General features: G+C 47.2%; 1 protein-coding gene across 1 annotated transcript in view; it reads right to left on the reverse strand.

Moving 5' to 3' along the window:
* CD180 (CD180 molecule) overlaps window positions 1-24133 on the reverse strand; it is a 181900-nt gene that overhangs the window by 156945 nt on the left and 822 nt on the right. The window lies entirely within an intron of this gene.

The following is a 24133-nucleotide window of genomic DNA, read 5'->3' on the forward strand; positions in this document are numbered from 1 at the left end:
AACAACCTTGGTGTCATCTTCGACTCCTCACTTTCCATCTTTCCTCACATCACGGACCTTGCAGAGAAGGCCCACTTTCAGCTCAGAGGCAGCCTTCCTTTCCTCACTTTCCCCAAAAACGCAATGTCTACAGAGCGCTGTTCCTCTCCAGGCTGAACTACTGCAACAGCCTCTTCCTCAATCTGCCTAACTCCTCACTTTGCCCCCTTCAACTAATTCACAATAGGACTGCAAGACTTATCCTTGGCCTCAAGGGACCGCATCTCTCAGCCCTGAAATCTCTCCACTGGCTCCCAGTGGCTGCGAAGATCAAGTGCAAGAACCTCTGCATCTTCCACAAGGCTTTCTGGGGCATGGACCTCCGCTACATCCAACTCTCTCTCCCTAAATACTTCCCTGCTAGAGCACTTTGGTCGTCTTGCTCTAACTCTCTGCAGATCAGACACTTTTCAAAGCAGATTGTGGGGGGTAGATCTCTCTCCACACCAAGCGCCTCCCTCTGGAATGGCTTCCCTGCCCGTCTCATACTTGAGCTGGATAGCCTTAAGTACTGCAAGCTTCTCAAGATTTTCCTTTTCTCTTCTTCCTTCCCTCTCCACCTTCCCTGCTAATGTCCCCTTCTGCCTCTTGACTGGCTTCCTGGTTCCTTCAGAGTCTAACAGGGCACCAGGCACCCTCTAGTCCAGTCTACCCCTACACTTGGTCTCCGTTACCCGCTCCCCAACCCCTCTTCCTGCACCTGCCCTTCCGGGCCCTTCTCCTTGCAATAGCTGGGCTGGGCCAGCACCCTTGTAGCCTTTCCAACCCCTTACTTTCAACTGAGCTCATGGACCTTCCTTCCCCTGATCTCTCTGCTTTCCCCTTGCTCTGTCCACCTGGCCTCCCCTGGCACTCATTTTTCCTATGGGCCCTTCCGCCCTGACCGTCACTTCCCTCCTCCCCTGTTCCCTGCACTTCTCTTTACTGCACTTGCATGATCCCAATGTTACAAGCCCAGTAGGATCGTTTTTGTTTTTTCCTCCCTGTTCCCCTACCCTCCTGTCTTGTTGCGCTTCAAAACACATTGTGTATAGGCGCATTATAAATGCCCAATAAATAAAAATAAAATGATTGTATTTGTAACCAACACACTCTATAAGAATACTGTGAACTGTGACCATATGTTTCAAAGGAACTTTGAGACTGATGTCTATGAGTTGGGCCAGGCAGAAGCCCATTCCGAGGCTATTGTGCAAGCCTTCCTTTTTCCTTTTAGTTAGAGTTTCTAAGGTGTTAGGGGCAGTTAGTTATCTAGGATTTGGACTTCGACAAGCACCCTTAGTTTTTATTTTAGAAGGCCGCAAACTTTCCTCATAGTGAAATGGTGAGATAGGCATTTCCTTTTTCTTTAAATAAACAACCTTGAATCATGACTCACTATAATCTGAATCCTTCTTCTGGTTCACCACACAGCATACAAAACAAAAAAGCACAAGAGGCCTGTTAAGTGCTTCCCATTAGGCAGCATTGTCCCCATGTAAATAGTAGATAGAGGTTAGGTCGCTTGATGTTCTGCTACTGTTCACATGTACATCGTTATGAGAACTTTGCTGGCGTGGAAGGCTTCTGTATTCTCATGTGGAACCTGGGGCTTTGCTGAGTGGAGGGTTCTAGGCTCCAACCTGGTCATCTGGTAGAGAGGTGCACTGACTGGGGGTCGCTATGATGGAGCTTGTCTTACCTTGTTGCCAACTGGTGAATAAAGGACAGGTTCACCTCTTGAGCACGTGTGTTTTGCCTTCTTTTAAACATAACAAGGCCCAAGCTAAATTCAACCTGAAGTGTTACAGTTATGGCATCTTTAAACATCTAATGGTAACCAGGATTGCACCACAATCAGAGCAGATGTGGGCTGGTAGGTCATTTTGCAAGAGTATTTAACAATAGGAGCTGGCCTAAGGTAAACATAATAAAAGAACTGGAGGATTCGGAGGAGCAAATAACCTACTCAGGATTAAAGCTAATGAGGAACCAAACTATACCCTCACCATTTTGAACAAAAACAGGAGTGGACCATGAGACGGTTTGTATATAAATGACATGGAAGTCAGAATGATGATTGACTCAGGGTCACCATACACCATGGTGGTGTAGACATGTTCCTGGGAGGATTAAAGGGTGGTATGAAGACCTTATTACCGGCAAATGTTAGAGCCACAGGATACGGAAAGACTCCCATATAGATAGTGGAATTTAGGTGGGTTCTTCTTAGGTTCCATAACCAGGCAACAAGTTGCAAGCTACATGCAGCAGAAGGGTCACCTGTAGTAGGTTGGCAAGAACAGGCATCACTGATGATAAGACTGCATCAGTGAGAAAGCTGCCCCATCCTTTAGTTTGTTGTTAACTTTTATTCAGCGTGATCCAAAAGGTACAAAATACTGACATCAAAACGACATACGTAGACCAAAAGTTTAGAAAATAAAATCCACAAGCGCACAGTAATGCAGCACATTATCCATTGGACAAATTTAAGGGAAAGTGTGTGGGTCGTAGATTAGTGCAAAATCAAGTCATAAAGGCAACGCCCGTTGCAACCCCATGGGAGAGGTTGACAACAACACTGCATCGTCTCCGAAGAATAAGACAGGGATTTTATTGCTTCCCAACTTTGGGGAGATCTGACTTGGCTAAAAGGAGTTCATCGATAATTGAATCTATATAACTATACCGAATAGTAGGGGGCCAAGACACATCCTTGGCGCACTCCCCGAGTCTCAATCGCATCCCCGCCAGACTCCAGCGGACCACTGCAGTGTTGTTAGAGTACAAAAGCTGTATTGGGTTCAGGAGATAGTCTGGGATGTTTTTGGCCCATAGTGTCTCTCACAGTAGCCATCTCGGGACGCCGTTGAAGGCTATCTTCAGGTCCATGAACACAGCATGCAGCTTAGTTTAGTTTGATTAATAAATGTTTCTGAATGATTAAATCCAACCTAAAACTCTGGTCCGTGGTGCTTGTCCCAACTTAAAAGCCTGCTTGGAGATGATTTAGTGGGGAAGCTCCATCGATCCCAGTTTGTAGGTGCTTCAGTGACACTTTGGCAAATGTTTTGCCTGCTGAATCCGAAAGGGAGATAGTGCAATCATTTTAAGGTACGGCCCTATTCCCTTCTTGAAGATCGGGACTATATTGGCGCTGGTCCAAGTTGCTGATATTCTATTTGTAGCTAAAATGGCATTGAAAGCTTTTGTCAGCACCGTGACTCAGACCGCAGGCTCACTTTTATACAGATCTATTGGAATTTTATCAGGGCCTGCAGCCTTCCCCCCTGACTGCGACCTGAGCGCCTCATCTACCTCCATCAGAGAAAGTAACAGTCGGTTGTTATTGTCACTAGAGTGTCAGGGTTCAAGCTCCTCCTGCCCATTCCTGCATGGGGACTGGTAGAGGGTCTCAAAGTGCGAATGCAACCTGTCAGGCATAATACAGGCTTGGATAGATACATCACACCTCAAATCTCTGTCAGTTACATAATTCAAAAATTTGACATAGTCGCCTGCCTTGACAAACTCTAGCATCAGGGCCCATTTCTCTTTCATATATGCCTGTCTCTTATCGCTTAGTAGAGTTTTATATTCGCCTCTCAGCCCATGAAGATGCTCCCTATCTAGCTGTTCTTTACATTTCAAGTAAGCAAACAATTTGAGTTTAGTGTTTCTACAATCCTTGTCAAACCACGGTTTTTCTTTCTTTGCACTCTTTGCTTTAAGAGATCTAGTGGAAGTAACGTGGGGCTGAATTTGTTCAATCAATTTCCCAGAATCCCCCAAAATGTCTCCTTGCATACTGTCCCTTGAGCATAATCACTCAGTATTCCCCACTACTGAACTATATATTTTGTTGGGTTTGGTTTTTATGAATCGGTGATGCCAATTTCACTGAATGACAGGCATGGCCCAAGACAGCAATATCAGTGGGAAAAGAGGAAGAAGAACCTGCCACTTTTACTTTACTATTACCCTTAAGTAGGAGAACTAAACGTTCTGCCAATTGGAACACTATAACTTGTTGCCAATCTCGAGCTAGCACCATGGCATGATCTATTCTTGAGCTCCCATTTGGCCTGTAGTAAGTATCATTGGTGGGCTAGTCAGTGGCAAAACGGCTGTTACATGCCCTCAGATCAGGATTGTGTAAAATTCGGACTGACTCTATAGCAATTCTATGTGTTCTTACTGGTATCATCGTATCTATTTGAGGAATACTCCATATTGCATCCTGGTCTTCCCACAGGCTTTCAAGCTTGTTAATGGACTCCAATTATAATGGTGCATGTCTCCCTGTTCCCAGCTGCACATGTATTCATCCAGTTTTACAAGGGTATTTATATGTGTTCTGTCCTTGGGCCTATTGTAGATGGTAAACAATAGCATATGGCAGTTCTCCAGCATTCTAGTAACCAGTTGCTGGAGATCTGGGGAGCCTCTGTTGATCTGGCTGACCTCCCAATTCAGGGAAACCTCTGGGTATTTAAGCGTGTTATAAATACGCAACTAAGAAGAAAAGAAAAATGTACGCAACTAAAAAAACAAACAATTCCTGTAACAGCGCCTTGATGCCCGAGGGCTGTGTGATCGATTTAGAAATGAAAATAAATAAAATAAGGCTGCCTTCACCCAAATGACCATGACACAGATATGGCCTACCCTTCAGCCCCTCCTTTGCTCTGATGTCAAATGAGGCAAACCCCTGATTAGCATTTTTTTTCGAGGGCCCACATTTCTTGTAGGGCAATACTATCAAATAATTTCTCCATAGATTTGACACATTTGCTGTAAATGAGATGTTTAGTGACCATCCTTTGTCTCAACCAGTGGTTGTTGCTCCATAGGAGATGTAAAGACATGAGTATTCAATGACAAGATTGGCACACTCAAAGGATACAAACATCAGATAATATGAAAATGCAGAGCAAAGCCCATGTTTCAGAAGGTCGGAAATATCCCAGTAGGCACAGGGGGAAGAACGCATAAAGGAGCTGAATAAATTAAACAAAGAAGGCATGATTGAATCCATTGAATCATCAGAGTGTTTGCACCAATTTTGATAGTGAGAAAACCTAATAATACAATTTGTATATGTGTCAACTTTGGGGATTTAACTATGAATATATGGGCACCCGACCTCTCCCATTCAGAACACTGACAACAGTAAACCTGCTGCAGGACCAGCACTGGCTAAAGTGTACTATCTGCTGTGGCAACTGAGAGGGTGCCACTATTGTAAGGGTGTAGCGAAGCCCCATTGAAAGAGGGGGGTGTTGCCCATATGGCAGAAGTCCTCCTCTCATGTCATGTTCATGCATATGATAGACCAGTTAAAATTAGTGTGTCCATGCCTGGTGGTCTGGATGGCTTCCGTTAGTTATTGTGGTGTCGTCACTTACCGAACACCAATTGCCTCAGTGTACAGACGATACTACGTTCCACAGAAAGTTAATTTGAGGAAGAAAAGATCTAACAGGACATTTAACAGCTAAAGTGAAAGCTGCCTGGCTCTTCCCAGTTCCGTCCCTAACTGTGCAAACTAAGGAGAGGGGAAATACTGACAAACTTACCGAGCTGCAGGGATTTCCCACAGCAGGTGCATTGCTATTTTCAAAATTAAATGGAGAGTGAAATAATGGTTGGACTGTGACCCCCAGCTTGCGGGACATGCTCCAAATAAGTTTTGGAAAAATCCAGTTCCAATTTGTGGTACCTGAAACAAATGAAGGGGTTTGAAAATGGTGTTTGGAATTTCAGAGATGCCCAGATTAAGACCTAATTTTGATAGTTTGTGCATTACACTAGAAGTGGCTGCCACAAGCCCCCATTTTTGGAGAAGAGTTTTTGTACAGACCTTCCATGGTTGCACTACATCCTGAGTAGTTCTGCACTGTCCTGACAAACAGTGCCCCATACAATTATTACATTAGTTTCCACACATTCCTAAATTAAAAGCACTTCCTATCTCCCGCAGGCAAAATTGGAGGTGACCATATTGATGATAGAGAACTTGTAATGGATGAACTGAGGTGGCCCGTGAAGTTATTCTTTCTCCTGTGCATGCGGGGTTCAGAGCAGGGGTCTCAAAGTTGGATCAGGCAATGAGGCTAGACCTCCTATGCCAAAAATATGTGTTCCTCAACTCGCCTAGCCTTTATTTGGCGTTTGTCAACCTAGAATCGTCTTTTGACACAGTGCCGAGGGCCTCTTTGTGGTCCGTTCTAGAGGAGATGGGCATCCCCTCCTCTCTGGGTACTGGCGTAAAATCTTTATAATCCATCAACTCTGCACGAATATGATGGGGGCTGCTGGGATAGCCCCCCCCCAGTACCTATTGGCATCAGAGTTAGGCAGGGCTATGTTGCGGCCCCATTGTTATTTCTATTATACATTAACAGTATAGTGCACCCATTTTTCGAAGCTGCTAGGGATGCCTCAAGTCTGGGTAATATAACATGGAGCCTATTGTTCGCGGATGATGTAGTTTTACTGTCAAAAACTCTGGTTGGTCTGCAGAACCAGCTGGATGTTTTTAATAAATTGTCGGAGGCAAAAGGCCTCCGCAGTAACTTTTCTAAAACTAAAATTATGCGGTCTGCTTGCGCTGGGAAAAAGCCCTGAGCCTTTATTTTAACAACCAGCTGTTGGATTCTGTGGATTCTTACATGTACTTGGGGTTGATCTTTGCGAACAATTTGAAATGGCATAACCAGGTAGAGAAGGGCTCGCTATCACATCTGCACCAGTGTGGGCTTATTAGGAATTTAGTAACACGCCTAGCTGGTGAGGTTCTTACTGTACCCCTCAAGATCTACCAGGGTCAGACAATCCCACGGGTACCATATGGGGTTAAGTTGTGGAGTGCAAATGATTGTACCTCTATTCGGATAGTTCAAAATAGATTTCTGAAATCTTTGCTTGGTTTACCTATGGTGTGCCATCTACGCCAGTGGCATGCGAATTTGGTTTTATAGAAATCCGATATACCATTATGATACAGCCAGTCTTATACTGGCTGCAGATCTGGAATAATAAAGTTGTATCCTCATTTAGGGAAGGTTTGGAGAAGCTGCTATCACTACCAGGTGGCAGGAAGCTTCTCTTGGTTTAGGCACGTAAGAAGTATGCTTTTTTACATTGAGTTAGGGGATTTATGGGGTGCCCCACAAGCGTGGAGTAGGATTATTCACCATTGCCTGTCGGGGGGGGAAAAAAGCTAGGGCTTATTTACAGCTCAAAGATGTTTGGGGGCCGAAGGCATATTTGGACTTTCAAATGTCTGTGAAATTAAAAAGCTGGTTCGCAAAGTTCTGATTGGGCATACTCTCATTGGCTTATTTGTCTGCAAGGTGGAAAAATTGGTCTCATTCCACAATCCTATGTCCTTTTTGTGGCAAAGGGCGAGAAGATGAGGCCCATCTCTTCTTTTTCTGTCGTGCTCATTGCCGGGTAAAGGGGCATTGGCTCATCCTAGTTTCGAGTCAGTTAGACTCGCCCACAATGTTGTCTGCCCTTCGAGTTTTAAAAGGTGGCACCTCGCCTCTATTGGTGCTATCGGTTTTGTCCTTTTTTTTTTTTTTAAAACTCTTTTTATTAGTGGTCGAGAAAAACACAAAACACAGCTAGAGCTTCAACATACAGATCGCAATCATCATGGTACGGTATTGCAGAGGAACACAGTACATATAGTATACATTTTCCCAAAGCGGTGAGTCTAAGTGTCGCTGTCATCATCAGAGGTCAAATCACAAAGGAACATTCTAAGGGGACCCCAAATATCCTTAGGTCTGCAGGTCGAAGGGCGTGTGAGAACAAACTGCTCCTCAGCCTCATTCACATAGACCAGTTCTCGGAGAAACTGCTGCACAGTGGGTGGCGACGGATTTTTCCATTGAAGCAGAATACATTTTTTGGCCACTGCACATGTGATATTAAACAGTCTTCTGGTCTTTTCGGAACATTTTCCGATGTCCCCGAATAAATATTTCTGTGGAGACAGCGTCGGGGGGATTTGTGTGATCTCCTCCAGTATATTTGCCACCTCCCTCCAGAACCCAGCCACCACCGGGCAGCTCCAGTACATATGGAACGAGCCAGCGTAGTCTGCTCTGCACTTTGGGCATTGACTCGGAGCGCTTGAGACAAACTTGGCTAACTTGGCCGGGGTGTAGTGCAATCTATTGAGAATTTTAAATTGGATTACTCGTAGCCCAGCATTTAGGGAAACCTTATTAGTAAGTGAACAATACCTTTCCCAAGTCTTATTATCAATAGGGATCTGAAGATCCTTCTCCCATTTATCTCTGCTAGGACCAGGCGTGGGCGAGTGTGCTTGTACCATGGCATATAGACTGGACACACCTAGGCGGCCTCCGGCTGTGATCATCTGAACGCAAGGGTGTGTAGGGGGTTCATCGGGGAAAGACGCCCAGTATTTCTGAAAGGCCGATCTCATACGATAGTATTGGAGAACTCTAAGTGGGCCCCTGCCCAGGGCCCCAGTTATCTGCTGAAGGGTCACGAACTTTGCATCGATAAACATATCACCCAAGCACATCTCGTCGTCAGGGTCCCAGGCCGACCGTAGGCAGGCGTCATATGTTGGGGGGATACCAGGGTAACTCCATAGAGAGACCTCCGGATTATACAGGCACGGCAGTCCCAGCCTCTTGAATATTGCCCGCCAGGCCGCGACCGTACTACTGACTGGGTTAAAATCACATGAATCCCTGTACCGATCATCAAAAATGACAGACTGTATGTTCGTGGGTACCGTGGTAAGTTCTTCTATATCTACATGTGGGGGGCCCCCATCCCTGGAATACCAATATTTAGAGAAATGGGCCTGGGATACATGATAATAAAGTTCAAAATCAGGGGCCGCCAGCCCACCAGCAGAGTATGGTTTAGTTATCCTTTCCCATCCTATTCTTGGAGTCTGTCCATGCCATAGGAAGGCCGTGGCCATAGACCTAAGTTTGGTGAAAAATAGTCTTCCCGGCCACATCGGTATGTTCACAAACAGGTACAGTAATTTGGGGAGGATTACCATTTTAAGGACTGCTACCCTGCCATGCAATGATAACGGAAGGCGGTCCCACAATAACAGTTTAGTCTTCAAGGCCTGTAGGGTGGCATCATGATTATCAGTGTATAATCTATCCTTCACATGTGAGACAAGTATACCCAAATATCTGATGGACTCGCTGGACCACTTCAGCCCGCCCAGAGAGACAGGGCAGGTTGTTGCCGGTGTAAGAGGAAAGACCTCCGACTTATCCTTGTTTATGGTGTATCCAGAGTATGTAGTGAATTCTTGAATCTCTGCCAGTATGGGGGGTAGGTTATTGTCGGGCTCACGAATATATAAGAGTGTATCATCAGCGTATAGGGATATTAGCTGTGTGGCTCCCTTCAGGTTAATGCCCTTATTGGCGTGTCGAAGCCTTATCGCGATTGCCAATGGTTCTATTGTCAGGGCAAATAATATGGGCGAGAATGGGCAGCCCTGCCTAGTGCCACGTCCCAACATGAACATATCAGAGATTGTTTGGTTTGTTAGCACCCGGGAACCGGGTTTCATGTAAAGCAACTGAACGTATCTAATAAAGTTCGGGCCCATCCCAAACGACTCCAACACTGCCAGCAAGTAGGCCCAGGAAACAGAGTCGAAGGCCTTCTCTGCATCTAATGATACGGCAACAGCGTTCCTGCCTGGGTCAACCTGGGCCAGTATTCCAAAGAGCCTACGTAGGTTAAGTGCCGTAGATCTAGCGGGGATAAACCCATTCTGGTCAGGGTGGACCAATGTGGGGACCGCAGGCAAAAGCCTGCTGGCCAGTACTTTGGCGAATATTTTGGCATCTGTGTTAATGAGAGACAGTGGCCTGTAAGACGACATATCCTGGGGGGGACGTCGCGGTTTAGGGAGAACAGTTATTAACGCCTCTCTCATGGATGGAGGTAGTATATTACATTGAAGGGATTCCTCCCAGACCCGTAACAACAACGGAGCAAGCTCCGCACTAAACTCTTTGTAGAACTCAGCACCGAGGCCGTCTAATCCTGGAGCTTTATTGGACGTTAAATCTTTAATCGCCTCAACAATCTCATCTGTAGTAAGAGGCTGGTCTAGTGCAAGGCGGGTCTCCTCTTGGAGTTTTGGAATCTTAAGTGCCGCAAGGTATTTCCCTATCTCGGTGGCGGATTTAGTATCTCTATTACTATATAATCGTTCATAGAACACCGCAAATTCAGCATTTATTTCTTCTTCATTCACTACAACCGTACCCCCAGGTGTCTGTATGCTGGTAATACGATTCGGGTGCCTGTCTTGTTTGAGTAAGTTGGAAAGTGACCTGCCCGCTTTATTTCCTTCGCCATATCTGCGGGCCCGGACAGGGGATGCCATGTACTGCACTTCTCTAGAGGCCAACCCACTGAATTCCTGAAGTTGTGTCTGTATGTCGGCTAATATGTTCTTGTCATGGGTGCGAGAATAAGTGTCCTCCAGTAGTTTCAGCTTGCCTTCAGTCAGGGCCAGTTCAGCCCTGACTCCCTTAAGAAGGCCAACAGATTTAGACAATAGCGCACCCCTGACCCAGACCTTAAAGGATTCCCACACAGTGGAGTATTTATCGACTGAGCCTATGTTGATTTCAAGAAATTCAGCGATCTCAGTGTGAAGCCCCTCAACCGTCGCGGGGTCCCGCAGCAATCCCTCAGGCATCCTCCATCTCCTAGGGGGTCTGGGGATATTGTGGAAAGCGACCTCAAGTGTTATAGGGGCATGGTCAGATAGTGTGCGGGCTAGTATTTCGCATGCCTTTGTGCCAGCAATTAGAGAGGGGGAGATAAACCAATAATCGATTCTGGATTCGGAATCATGTACCGATGAATAGTACGTGTAACTCCTCGTAGTCGGGTGGAGAACCCGCCAGACATCTTCAAGGAAAAGCTGAGACAGAACATCCTGTACCATAAGAGAAGCCCTGCTAGGTGCTCTCGCAATTGTGCTGGATCTATCAAGCACCGGGTCTATGGTGACATTGAAATCTCCTCCCCAGATTATGGTAGGGCTATTTACAGCAGCGATCAATTGATATACATCAGCATAAAAGGTGGGATCATCAATGTTAGGCCCATATGTGTTGACCAACAGTATCCGTTGGCCCGCTATCGTGCCCCAGACAAGGACGTATCTGCCCAAAGGGTCCAGTTTATGGCCCTTAAGCCGGAGCCCAAGATTCGGGTGTATAAGAATGGCAACCCCCCTGGACTGGGATGAATAGTTTGTATAGAACCTGGACTTGCCCCAGCCGGGCATGATGACCTTATTATCATTTCCCATAGTATGGGTTTCCTGTAGCATAATGATTTGGGCACCATGTCTGACAATGTAATTTCCCACTTTCTTGGCTTTCGAGCGATTGTTCAGTCCCCTCACATTCCATGAGATAAGTTTAACCCTCAGAGCGTGAACAGACCTTCACAGGAAATGTAACCAACGGGTAATAACAAGAGCGTGAGGAGTGCTATACGAAAGGATTGCGTGGGTAGTAGCGGACAACCCCCAGACATAGTATCATGCATCTCAGACCGTGTCAGTGAGCTCCGGACCACTAGTATCAACAGTAACCAACATGAACTTCCCAAAAGAACCTTCTCAAAGCTGTGACCCATGTAGAGGGGGGGCCTACTCACTTTACAACATAGAGTTCGAAACAAACAGTCCCAACCTTTCCCTCCCCTAAACCACCCACCACCCTCACCGTCTCCCCCAACTCGACAGTGTGCAACCCCAAACTTGTGGAGTACTCCCGGGGTAGTCATGTTGCCTCACATGGCCGCCATCCCAGGTCTCCAACGCCACCACTCACAGAAGATGGCTGACTGTAATCTCGGAACAGAATGGCCCATTCCTTGGGGACCACAATAGCTCAATGCCAGAACATGAAGGTGTGCATTTCCTAGTCTGCTGGCCGAGGTCCATTGTTCAGGGCAGGTCGCTCTCCTCTTGGAGGGAGGGGTATAGAAGCTTCAATATATGATAGGGCTTCGGATGGGTTCTCAAAAAAGTGCGATCTACCAGCGTGTTGAATTCTCATTTTGGCCGGAAACATTATGGCATATGTGATCTGCCGTTCTCTGAGGAGCTTCTTGACCGGTTCATACGAGCGTCTGCTAGCCTGGACAGAGGCGGAGAAATCAGGGTAGATATGTATGCGATTATCCTCATAGAGCAGCGTGCCCGCCTCTCTGGCCAAACGAAGGATTGTGTCCCTGTAATTTAGTAGACGAGCAATTATAGTTCGCGGTGGTGCCCCAGGTTTGGGAGCCGGCGCTAGGGTGCGGTGTGCCCTCTCGACAAGGAAGTGTTCGGACAATGCATTGGGCCCAAATAAGGACTTAAACAGCTCTTCCATATTTTTCTCCATTTGGCCCCTGCCGAAGGATTCGGCCAAACCTACCACTCGGACATTGTTCCTCCTGGACCTAGACTCAAGATCCTCGCACTTACTTTGGAGCTTGTTCATAGTGTCTTTGATATGAGCTATGTCACGACTGTGCTGACCAACAGTATCCTCGGTAGTACTTATCCTACCTTCCGCCTCAGTGACACGCGCGCTTTCCTTATCGATTCTGGCCTTCAGGGAACCAATAGTAGCAACTATCCCATCCAGTTTGGTATTTACAGCCAGAAAGCCGTTCTGGACTAGCATGGCCAATTTATCCTCTCTGTCCAGCACCTCACACTCGCTCTGCTCACCCCCGCTCCGCTGGGTGTCAACCGGCTCAGAGTGACTGACCGCATTGGTGAATGTGTCCATGGGGCCCTTCTTTCTGCCACCAGGGGTCTTAGGGGCTCTGTTGGATCTGCCAGGTTCCCCCATGATCGTAGCAACTCTATTTGTGTATTGGATCTGAAACAGGTGCTCTGCAGGATCGAGGCCCCCACCTACGGGAGCGGACACGAGTGGACCACAACTGAATGCGGGATAAGGGTGGATTGTATCCTCCCGTGTCGATAATGTCCAGCTCACCTCAGGACACTCAGTATTACGGTTCCCAGAGGTACCCACCAGCAGGAATCAGAACGGCCGTGTATCCAATGTAACGAGGAACTAGTAATAGTTATAGCGAGCGGGGATCCGACACAGCACAACGAGTGGATTGTAGCCCAACCAGCAACTATGCTGCGGGTCTAGAGAGGCAGGGGAACCGCAGCCCTGAATCAGAAGTTCTGGAGGCAAACCCCCTGCGCCGGACGCCACCCCACCTGTCGAGCGGAGCACTCCAGGCGTCTCAGGTGCCCGGCCCGGCCAGAAGCGGTCACTCAGCAGCACGGGCGCATCCGAAGCACGCCGCCCGAAGAAGAAGCAGGAATACTGGCCCAGCGGTCGATCCAGCCGGAGGGGCCCAGAGGGGAGCAGGCGGCAGAGCAGGGGGCCAAGTTTCAGGATGGAGCGGCCCACAGCACCACCCGCAGCCCGTCCGGCTCGCGGGGCTATGCGGCAACAGGATCGCGAACCAGAAGAAGCCGCAAGGATCAGGGCGAGGGGAGGGGGTCCAAAACAGCAGCGACGGGCTAGGAATGGGCCGGGAGAAAGATCGACCATCCGGCGTGGCACCGGGCCTCCAAGTCCTCTCCGTCCGATGGCAGGCTCCGGCGCCAAGGAGGGGGAGCTCCGCCCAGCGCAGGCCTCAAGAAACAGCAGCCGCGGCAATCGGGTGAATTCCTATGGAGTCGGGAGCCGGCCAGGGAGCAACGCCCGTGCCGGAGGAACTTCGAGGGGGTAGATCTCGGAAACGCAGGACTGCTTCGGGCCCAAACTTCCACCGCCCGTGCAGGACCCCGGCCGCAGCAGGTCAACCAAATTACACCAAACCAGTCAGCCGGAATGGGGATTTATAAGTTCAGGATGTAGAGGTAGCGCGGGAGCCTCGGGTTTAAGCGGCCATTTTCGACGTGCGCAACAGCGCCCCCCGGTTTTGTCCTTTTTAAGATCTGTTTTTTTATAAGAGAATGTTTTTGGCCCTCCTATGTACTCGGAAAGGTTGTTGGCTAACGACTTTATTCTACTGTTTTGAGACGTTTGATGTTAATAATTACAGTTGTTTTATTGTGTGTTGTGTACCTTTTATGGCAGTCATGGCAAAATAAAGGAATTGATTGATTGATTCAAATGAGTCTCGTAATAAAACTCTTGTTTACCATTCATTGTCTCATCTTCACACCGTAAAATCTCCCATGTTACAAACTGACTTTCCTTGCCCTTAATCCATCCCCAACACACACATATTCATCTCCTTTGAAAGTCACCTCCTCTGCTCACAGTCATCCCAGCTGCCCCTATGGACCCTGTCCATTCTCTGCTGTCCCTTACACATAGCAGACAACTAGATCTAGGTCCAATCGGTGTATTCCATCCAGTCCCTGCATTCTGGGACTTGTACCAAAGCATTAAAAACAGAAAAGGTTGGAAAAAGTAAAACCACCAAAATAAAAGAATGCAAAGGCTAAAAAACAGATTGGATAAACTCTGTATCAGAGCCTGGGGAAAGGGGCAGCATCCCTCGGCCTTGGAATACTGCCCCCTGCCCCATTGCCCCAATATGCCCCAGCCTCACTATGGGAAGATTTGGGTGGAGAATTTGTGTTAAATTGATAAATGGAATACAGAGAGTGAACTGAGAGGAGCAGTGACATACATGTGCCTCCGGGCCATTTGCTTTCTTTCCATCTGTTTAGTTTTGTTTAGTTTATTATTTGTAGAGCGTGCTAGACCCTGGGGCATCAGGGTGCAAACAGACAGGAAAATGCTCAACTTAGTTACAGGTACATGGTAGTAGGAACGTAAAGGGACATCAGACATATTACAGTAGAAAGGTATGTAGAAGGCAGGATATAGGTCCAGAAACCAAATTTACAGGTGCAGGTATTCTGGCTAGATATAAGATAATAGTATACACAGTAATAATATACAAGCACCAGGAACATTACAATGCAAAAAAGAGAGAGACAGATTCAAATAGCCTGGAAATGAGGTGCATGTCGAACTTCAGGTTGGTGCGTCAACGGGTACATGCATGTCAGGGTAGTTATGTGTCGTTTGCTCTCAACCAATTGGTCAAGTTTTGTCTAAATTTCACAAAGGGCTGAGGTTCTCTAATGCCATGGGGTAGGGAGTTCCACAGCTGCGCGGCCTTAACTGGGAAGCTGTGTCCTCCTATAGTAGCGAGTTTGAATCATGGGACATGTAGGCAGTTTGCGTTCGCTGTTCTTGTGGGTCTGGTTGAGGTTCTTATATGTAGCCTATCCTTGAGGTAGGGTGGTGCTTTGTTGTTAAGGCACTTGTGGGTAAGAGAGGCGATCTTAAATTGAATTTGATCAGAAGTGGATAACCATTTGTATTCTCTTCTTACCGAAGATATATGCGTGTTTCTGTTAATATTGAGAGCTGCTCTCAAGGCATTGTTCTGGAGGACCTGGATTTTATGGATAGTTTGTTTATTAGCCCCAATGTAAAGTCCATTACAATAATCCAGTTTGGAAAGTATGAGGGCTCTGGCAAGCGTGATGCAACTGTCTGTGGAGAGGAATTGTTTGCTAGCTCCAGTGCCTTAAGTGGCACTACAAATCGAGCCGGGGCTCATCGAGGGGGCGTGGCCTAATGGGGGTCTTGATGGCCCGTTAGGCCACGCCCCCTTGACAAGCCCCGGCTCAATGGGCTACTGGCACCCCTGCCAGGCAGCCTTTTGTAGAGATTAGCACCCTCTCCCCTATAGGGGAGAGGGTGCTGATCTCTGCATTTATTTTGTATAGGCTTGCCTGGCAAGGGACAGTGCTCGCGTATTCAGCCTTAATGGTGGTGCTGCCCCACGCCAGCTGGGGAGGGGCAGCGTCACCATTAAGGCTGAAAGGGTGAGGCCACTGGAAGCAGAGGTCTTTTTCCGCGGGAGCTTCAGTATTTAGAAAGCAAGGCCTCTGCTTCCAGCGGCCTCACGTTTTCTCCATAATGGTGGCGCCGGCCCATGTGCATCTCTTGATTAAAGGGATGCCTCGCAGGTGCGGCGCCACCATTATGGCTGAAAGGCATTTTTTCTGAAGCCTTTCTGAAGCCTGAAGCTCTCGCACACGAGCGAGAGCTTCAGGCTGTAGAAAAAATGACTTTTCGTGTAGTGGCGGGGGCTGCCAGGGGAGATTAGTGGGCCCCGGCAGGGCCCCGCCTCAAAACGAAATTTCGGAGCCTGCCGGGGCCCAGCCCCGGCAGGCCCCGGCCCACTTAAAGCCCTGGCTAGCTCTGATAAGTTTGCATGTCTATGCAGTAGCTGAGGCTAGTGAGTTAACTTGTTTAGCAAAGTTCATGGTGGCATCTCGGTAAAAGCCTAGGGTCTTCACTTCCTTAGCTACTTTTATGTTGTTCCCTTCGATAATGAAATTGGCATAGTCAGGGCTGAGTTTGGATATGTATGTTGGGGTGCCTAGGATAATGAGCTCTGTTTTGTCATCGTTCAGGCATAAGCCGTGTGTGGCCATCCATGCCTGAATGATGCTATAGATTGTATTCACTAGGGCCAGATCCTTGACGTAGTCTCCTGAAAGCGGAAGGAGGATCTGGGTATCGTCTGCGTAGTTCGTGTAGGCGATACCTAGATGATCCGTTTCGTCAATGAGGGGCTTTGTGAATACATTGTAAAGAGTAGGTGACACACACCTGTTAACTTCTGAATCGTGCTGCCCCTCTTGGAATGGGGAGAAGACTGGAGCACCATATGATCATTACAGTATGAATGATAAGTTTTACAAAAGTGCGTGAATGCATATTTTGGATGGTGTTTTGTGTGTGCACACGCACACACACACAACAATTTGAATGAGCAGCCTGCTTGTGGGTGATCCTAGGTGCATGTGTGTATGTCTTTCTGTGTTTGGGTTACTGTGACTGAGTGTTTGTGTGTGCACAAGAGTGATCTGTGCATGTGTTTGGTGATGAGGAACACTTTAGCATTATAATAGTAATTTACAGTGGGAATGCAGGTATATTGTGGGCGCACCACACTGAAAGTGATAAATAGTTTAAATGCTAGCATGTATTATGGACTGTTATGAATCAAGGGAATGTGTCTCTTCTCCGCAAGGCAGAACTCCCTGTGAGGCTAGGGCGGTGAGCTCACTCCGCAATACCCTCCCCAGGGGTAGAGGCAAGTGGGACCTCACCGGGAGAGACTCCCCCTTAGGGAACGAGGACTCCTGTTCCTGTGAGGAACTCCATATACTATCTACGTAATGGCAAACATGGGACTAAAATGGTGATTGGTTTCAAGTCCTGAGACTTGACTGAAGAGAAAACCTACTTTCGCCATTATGAGGCAAAAAGGATATTGCCCCTTTAAATGAGGACCTCGAATTAACTGGGACGAGTAAGTTAAAGGAGGAGTACACACCGAATGAAGGCGAGCGAGAGGAACGCACACGCAGGCAGGGGAAGCACCCTGGATGCATAACATCTGACAGAGCAAAAGAGAGATACGGCACCCGTGACGAGCAGGCCAGCTATGAATGGTAGAAGGAGACAATGGAAGCCTAGCGTGTGCAAGAAGGGAGAAACGGGGGTGGCAGGAGCCAAAATCACAGTGGTGGCATGACCACAAGGAGTTTGTGGTGGGTAGACTACCCATCCAACTGTGCCAACACAACCAAGAACATACTGCATCAAATGGTCTGGTTACCCATAGAGGTACCTATAACCCGTGAAGGAGAACTGCAGAAGACGAGAGCGACGAAACTGCACTGACCGTGCAGAGGAACAAAAGAGAAGGTCCCAAACCAATATGGGCCCCAGAGAAATTCCCCCCGGAGCAGTGAAGAGACCGGGAAGACCGGGAGGCCAAAAGGGACTCGTTATGTAATCCGAGATGCTCGTCCTAGTATACGTGACAAATAGTATTAGCCTACTTGTTCGAAAAACATTTGACCTTTTACTTTTGACCAAATTTTCTTTATCATTTTCTTGGATGAAATTCGATCAAATTTAATTAAATATGTATATGGGGTGGGGTAAGGGAATAACCAAAAAGAATTCAATTAAATATGAAAAGGTCTGTATGCATGTGAGAAAGAGAACACCACAGAAGACCCTGAGAGGGAAACCAGTAGTGCTTGGCGATCACTACCCTGGGAACAGGGGGAACTATCCCATTATTCAACAAGGAAAGAGTGGAATATAACAGAGAGAAAGCATTGTGAAGTGACAGATGGAGGAAACCCTAAGATAAATAATATACAAAAGAGACCAGGCTTGAAAAAGCTGAACTATAACTGTCTGGAGAGCAAGAGCCACACGGGCAAATATACTTTCCAAGGTTGCTCAAAGTCCATTACCCTGGATTTGAAGATTCAACAAAGGTTAAAGAAAGACATTTCTAATGTGGAGAGAAAAGCCAACAATAGCTTCATAGAACTACATGAGTGTCTGCGTCCTTCTTCTGACTTGCCCCAGGTTACAGCTTCATGAAAGTTAATTACAGTGGCAGTGTTGGCATAAATAATGTTTGCAGCGTCATGCAATTGATGTAAACTGGCAATGGGGGCATGCATTGTGTGTGCTATATTTCAGTGGTAGTGCTGATATATACTCTAGGCACCAGGGTCATGAAAGTGTTTGGCAATCGTAATGCTGGTGTATTCTCTGGATGCAAGCATCATGAAAGGTTTATTTTACAGTATCAGTGCTGGCATATATTGTATAGATTGGCATTATGAACATGTAAAAAGCCCCGGTATACTGTTGATGACCTGGTCCTGTAAAATGAAACACTTGTGTACAGGCGCGTTATAAATGCCACATCATATCATCATTTCAAAGCACTATTTTACATATTTTCTCAGGGGGTGAACCCACCCGGACCCCCGACAATACTTATAGCTATACTGCCATGTTAGGGCGAACTTGGATGCGATATCAATCCCCCTCAACTGAAAATAATCATCATATGACACTATTATTAAATAATTTAGAATGGTGTTGCCACGTCTGGGCCTCTCACCCCCTCCAAAACCAGAATCTGCCACTCCACTGCATAACCTAGAACCTCGTGATGCTGATGGGTTTGCTCACAATTCTCCCTTGATCTTCACCATCCCCTCATCAAATGTCATTGCTCTTTGTCTCATGACACCTAGGCACTCCCTTTGCCTTACACCTCTCTAGCGTCCTATCACGTCATCTGCCCATGATCCAGGTCCCCTCAGCATTGACCCTCGCAATTCTCTTCTGCTTTTCGCCCACCGCCTTTGCCTTTTCTCCAGCTGCCTTGACACACACACATGCACGCCCCAACGTCCGTTGCCCCCCACTCCTCTGCATTCCCCTATCAGCTTCTAACTGCCGGATCTGGGATTCTTTGCTGCGGCCAGACAGTCAGATGAAGGAAGGAGGGGAGCCAAGGCAACACAGGCGTTCTTTCTGTTCTTAAGTTCTTGGGTTCCTTGAGGAGATGTGGCATTTCTCTGGCTGGTGTCACTCCCAGTGTAACATCACTATGGGGATAGAGGCCAGTGGGAGGAATGTCTTTCCAGGAACATTTTGCCAGAGGATTAGTGAGAGATGTGGGAGAGTCTGTCTGCCTTTCATCATTCAGAACTTGACATCTGCTCTTATCTGAAGTGTACCGGAAGTGTCAGTAGAGTCAGTGTTATTTCCTTTTCTCTTGATCGCCTAAGGAGAAGCAGCTGGCTTGAAAAACGACACAACGCTTGGGTGTGAGGCAATTCTGCAGATTTCATAGGCAAAAAGTGGATTCTGCATTTCTTGCAGTGCGTGTCTGTGGCCTACCAACCACAGCTGGAACAGCCCGTTGCCGCTTTTTTGTCACTTTATTTGGACTCGTTTTTGTGAATAATTCCACTGCAGAACGCACGAGGGGGTGGGGGGGATGTGCGTGCGTGTGCGTGTGTGTGTGTGTGTGTGTGTGTGTGTGTGAAAGATCCCAATTATTTGACATACAACAGGAGCTCGTTGGAAAGGAATCCTTCTCCTAGACATGGATACATAGAGACCCCAACATGGCCTGAGGTAGCCAAGTCCTGCCTCCTAAGCCCAGACCCAGCCAAGAGACAATGAGCTCCCTGGGAAAGGCTTTGCCGAGTTAAATCCTTCAAGTGTGCTCCCTCATAAAGTGTGATGATGGCCACAACTGGGACCTGAGCAGGGCAGTTTACCCGCCTGGAGGAAGCACAACTCTTCCCTGATAAGGACATGAATGCCACACCACCCACTGCAAGCTGCATACGGCCCCAGCCTATACTACTGATTGCTTATAGGTGCATATGGACGTCATGTACTGTGGGTAAGAGGGGTCTCCAGGATGATTGCCAGCTGTGTTCGCCCGCGAGGGAGCTGCATTAATAGCCATGCTTACCACCTTTGGCAGATACAGGAATCAAGGGACATGTAGTCAGGACAGAGGTCTCTTGGTTCAGAGTAATTAATATACCACATCTGCTTCCACTGTGGAGCGAGACTGTCAGGTGACCTTCCTTTTCACGGCAGGCGCCCCTCACGATACCGGTGAAAAGATGGAGCACCATCATGGTAAGTTCTCTCCAAACTAGTAGTATGTCCAGTTTGCGGGTTTCTGCTACACATAGCTGTAATGTCCCATTGGAGCATCTCCACGTTTCACACTTTTTATCCCTACTTCCTCTCCACTGGTAAATTGGTGACAGGCGGCCTCTTAAACCTGGCATGGGCCAGTGAAGCTGAAGCTCATATCTGGTAAAACAACAGGGTGTTCAAGAACCCCTAGAACGGCTGAAGCGGCAACCACCAGTACATGTGTTGAGGTTCATGAGTCAACTGTATCAGAAGAAGGGAAATGGACTCCCCAACGTGCACCAGGTGTCAGGAAAGACTGCGCCTGCGACCCCCAATTACCCTTAGTAGCGTTGAACTCTTTCCTTTTCCAGGGGGATCATCTCAGCAGCACTATGTTCCAGGGGTCAGTCTTTACTCTCTTTGAATTTTAATTGATTAGCATCATTTTCCGTGGAGCTGCCAGCGACATCCCAACCTTGGAACAATCCTGCCCCCCCCCCTTTTCTGTGTTTCCTCCTTTTATTGTGATTAAGCACGCATGAAAATGGTTTCTCCAAAACACACCGACTGCTCAGCAGATCAAATCAGGTGGGACACCCTTCAACAAACCACCTATTTCAATGGAATGCCATCATTGAGGGTGCAAATAGGAGAGCAAGCAGTAGAGCAAGATAGGTCACCACAAGACGAAGAGCAAGCAGGCACTAAATGTTCCGTGTTAATGTCCGCCACATTAGGTGGGGCTGCCTCTACTCTAATAATTGTATGCTGTTGTCCCTTGCGCAGCACCTGAGGCTTGGCAGGGAAACAGAGCAAAAGCATCTCCTTCTGCACATTTTGCACCACTGTCTCCTCAGTTACGTTTCCCTGTAAATGTTTTGAAAGACCAGGATGTTTTGCCCGGATTTGGGTTGTTTGCCCGTAATGGAACGGTTAGTGGCCGAAAAGACTGTAGCTAACTTGACCGTTACGGACAAACAACCCGTAGTAAATGCCTCCTCAAACATACCCTAAAAATACCCTCCCTCTCCCCCCTACTTACCTTTTGGCGGCACACCTCGTTGTGTGCTGCTGACTCCCCGGTTTCCTTCAGTTACCTGCTTGGGAACCAACGCCACACATGTGGAGCGGGGGAAACCTCACAACCCTGCTCCTCGTGTACAGGCCTTTTTCTGTCTTTTGTACCATTCCTACAAATGGATGCAGTCTTTTGGGGGTATTTCCGTTTTGCCCTTGGGAACTGCAAATCTCTCTTCATAGTTCTAGCTCATTAAGGTATCCATCTAGCACCTGCACAGCATACTACCATCATGACTGTTCCCAGATCTGTTGATGAACCACCAAAGCCTAAGCTAGAAACCTATAAAAAAAATCACCACTTTCGATGCACCAGATCTGGATTGGACCTCTACATATAAAAAAAACACACAGCCTTCCATTTTAGTTCTTCCCGCTCACAGAGAATTGGGGATCAAAGGGTCAGAAGATTGGCACTCGCTGCATATTCAAGACACTGAAAAAACTCTTAAAATAATTTTTGGGAACTCTCTGTCTGAACAGGCGTTTTTTCAAAATGGTTTCCCTCTACTTTTGCTTATTTAATATCAACCTGGACTCCCTGTGCGCTATTGCTGTCATGTCATGCATAGATTTCTGCAGGGCCTGGAGTTTGTCCACCATTATGAACTTAACACTTATGTGCCAACTCTTGCTCCTAGCAGCTATGTCTTCACCCCTTCTCTGGGCCCCTACTACCAATGGGAAAGGAAAGGGTGCCGTCCACCTTTTCTGTGCTGTTTGCCCACTTTCTCCACATTGAGCATTGGGTTAAGAGAGGGTATTACTCAGAGTATTGAGTCCTAAATAGTTAGGGATCTAGTTCACTTTAATTGCCACAATTGCCAGGTGTGTCCAGCCTGGCAGAGAACAGAAGCTTAGCTTAGATCTTGGCACTACCAGCAGGTGGGCGTAGTTGGATCCGAGTGCTCTCCACATGGGTTTGCTTTTTATTGTTTCTGCTGGGTACTGTGGATTAGATGCAGCTAAACATTTGGGAGTTATTGTCCGCAGACGCTACTCTACCCTTGCGTCAATGGGAAGCCTATGTCGTTTTTAACTTGCCTCTGATATGTGATCTCGTTCTTTTGGTCCTATTATTGCCCTCACAGCACTGTACTGAATTATTTGTAGTCTGGCACAATCACCTTTCCATACCCCGACTAAAAGAATACTACAGTAATGGATCTTGGTTCCGACAATGGCCACTGTCTCGCAGCTTTATTCCGTGAGGTAAGGACGAATCTGGAGTAATAGCCTTACATGCCGATGTTGACACAAGGCTGTTCACTTGGGCTCGCATATTTAGGCTTTGATCAAAATAGACCCCCAGGGTTTAAAAATTCTGTTTTGTGGTAGTTTTGCAGTTTGCCACCTGAAAGTGTGAGTATTCTGGGGCCAGCTTTTGTACTCTGATACCTGTACCTACCACCATCAATTCGGCCTTTTCATTTTTTTAAGGCTAATCTGCTTTTTAGCATTTAGGCTTGGATCAGTCCATACACTTCATTCATCGCACACGTATCCTCTTTATGTGTTCCTGTTAGGGGAATGAGGCACTGTGTGTCATCTGCATAGTTAGCAAAGAGTACTCCCCTCTCTTCGAGTAACTTGAACAGAGGAACGGTAAAATAACTATATAAGGATGGGGAGAGGCAAGCCCCCTGAGGGACCCCATATTGAAGGTGAACTGGGCTGGCTTTTGTCATGTTACTATTGACCCATATTAATCGATTGAACAAGAAATATTTCACCCATGCGTCTGCGCTGTCAGTCCCACTTCCTTGAGACTCTTGATCAGTAGTGCATGGTCTATCAAATCAAAAGCAGCAGGCCAGTCTAGCAGCATGAGACGTACTATTTATCCCCTGTCTCTATTTTGCAGCATATTGGATTTGAGTTCCAATAAGGCGGTTTACTTACCATATCATGGTCTAAACCTTGATTGCTATTTGTTAAGGATATTGTAGTTCGTCAGGTGTTCAAGGATCTGTTTATATGCAACCCTATCTAGTATTTAAAGCAGAGATGGGGTATTGGTGATCGGTCGGTAGTTGGTTGGTATGAGGGAATCGAGGCTAGATTTTTTGAGATGCAATGTTATAGCCTCAGGCGAGACACAAGTATAAAATGTCAAGGAACATTTTAAACTTCCCTCCCCCCATGTCTTCCATGCATCTTTTCAGGAGACCCACCTCACACTCTATTTGGTCTAAGAGTCTTAAGAGTCTCAGGAAGAGGCCCCTGAACCGGAGCTACCAAAGACGTGTGGGCATTTTGGAGCTAGGCTGATCCCACTACCTTGCCCTTTTTTTAAATGAAAAACACAGGATCAGGTGAAAGTTCTCCCAATCGTGAAGGAGGTCAGATAATTCCCTCCGAGAGTGTGCAGCTGAGGTTGAGCCTCATGCGGCCTCACCTCGTGCTTGCACGGCTACTCATAAATC

Source organism: Ambystoma mexicanum, chromosome 6p (genome assembly GCF_040938575.1).
Source record: "Ambystoma mexicanum isolate Mex_15411 chromosome 6p, UKY_AmexF1_1, whole genome shotgun sequence".
NCBI classification, from domain to species: domain Eukaryota; kingdom Metazoa; phylum Chordata; class Amphibia; order Caudata; family Ambystomatidae; genus Ambystoma; species Ambystoma mexicanum.